Raw genomic sequence first — 1,616 nt, forward strand, 5'->3', positions numbered from 1 at the left:
AAGCTCACTGCCCTTGACCTCTGAGGAGCGAGGGATGCAGAGCGAATCATATGTCCCCACCCCACTCGAAGTTAAGAGGCGCAAGAACGCCCCCAGTGCCCTGCAGGAAGCGCTTGGGGCGCCAGGAGCCGAGCGCTCTCGCGCTGCAGAGGTGGAAAGAACCCATCTCAGCTCCCAGCTCAGAGCTGGGCACCACTCCCTTGGTGGCGGAGGGCACTCACGAAGCATAGTTAGGTGCGCCCACTCGCGGGGGTTCCCCTCGCAAACCCGTCCCCGAGAGTACCCAAGTGCGCACTCCCTTTGGCTCATGTCCATTGCCACTCACGCAGAAACTCCTACACAAATGGCACACACGTTTGCAGCTACCCTCAGCAGAGCACGCATACTGCCCCCCCAGCACACTTGGGCGCACACACACTTTCCATCCTAGATATGCCCGTGCACCCGGACTTACAGAATTGCACACATTAACATTGCTGTACACCACCTCCGGTACGCTTAAAAAAAAAAACAAAAAACAAAAACACGAGGCATTCCCCCGTGCACTACATCTCACGCTCACGAACAAACGCACACTCTTCTTACTCTCCTACATCCCTTCTTCAACCATCACCCCCAACCCCCTCCTGACTAGAGGCACTCCAGTCCTGAGGATAACAAGCGCCTGGGTTGGACACGCGCGCACGCACGCACTCCCCTCCAAGGCAGGCGGGGGTTGGCTTGGGCCGGAGCCCGCTAGGCAATTCAGGTGTGGCGACTGCTCCGCGCTCCGCGTTTTGCAGGCAGCCGCAGTGTCGGAGGCGAGGCGAGGAAGGGAGCTGGAATAACAAAGGCAAGTTGGGAAGAGCGCAAGGGGGCGCAGCCCCGGCCGGGCCGCGGGGGGAGCCCTGCACTGCCGGGTCGTCGGAGGCTGCTTGGCAGCTAGCCGGGAGAACCGGAGGTGGGGAGGAAAGGTGGAGGGGGGGGAGAGGGGCGGGGCCGCCGCGTGACGTCAGAGAACAATGACACCGCTGGGGGCGGGCTCGGGCAGGCAGCCGGGGCGGGGGTCTTCCTCAGGGCCTGGGGCGGGCGGAAGAAGTATTGGCCTCGGCGGGGCCGCAGTTTGATTGACGAGGTCCGCATGGGAGCGCAGACGTGCCACGCTGTCTCGCGGGTTCCTGAGCCTCTCGGGCGGTGATCATAGCGCACCGCGGGCCAACAGGGGGGAGCAGGCCAGAGCGCTCCCCCCGCCACACCGCAGACCCCCATTTTAGAATATCCTTCAGAGGGCTGGCTGCTCTGACCTCAGCTTGAACTCCTTCAGGGCCAGAGAGATCACTCCTTCCACCACCAAGACAAGGAGACAAAACGCGTTTGCTAGCTTTGAATTCATTCTCAAAGCTCTGAAGGTCTGGCAGCCGTGAACTCAGCCTGGAATTCCTGAGGGCAGACTGCGGCTCAGGTCCACAGGGGACACGGGGCAGGGGGTGTCTGGGTGCAGGAAAACCACTCCCTCCCCCTAGGTAAATTCTGCCTCCTGCTGCTATTGGGGTGGGGAGGGGGGGCGGTGCTCCTGGGCCTCAGTCCTCGGACCTGTCACACAGGATGAACTGTTAGCAACTGGCTCCACTACCCAC

This window comes from Mesocricetus auratus, unplaced genomic scaffold (genome assembly GCF_017639785.1).
Source record: "Mesocricetus auratus isolate SY011 unplaced genomic scaffold, BCM_Maur_2.0 Super-Scaffold_100006, whole genome shotgun sequence".
NCBI lineage: Eukaryota > Metazoa > Chordata > Mammalia > Rodentia > Cricetidae > Mesocricetus > Mesocricetus auratus.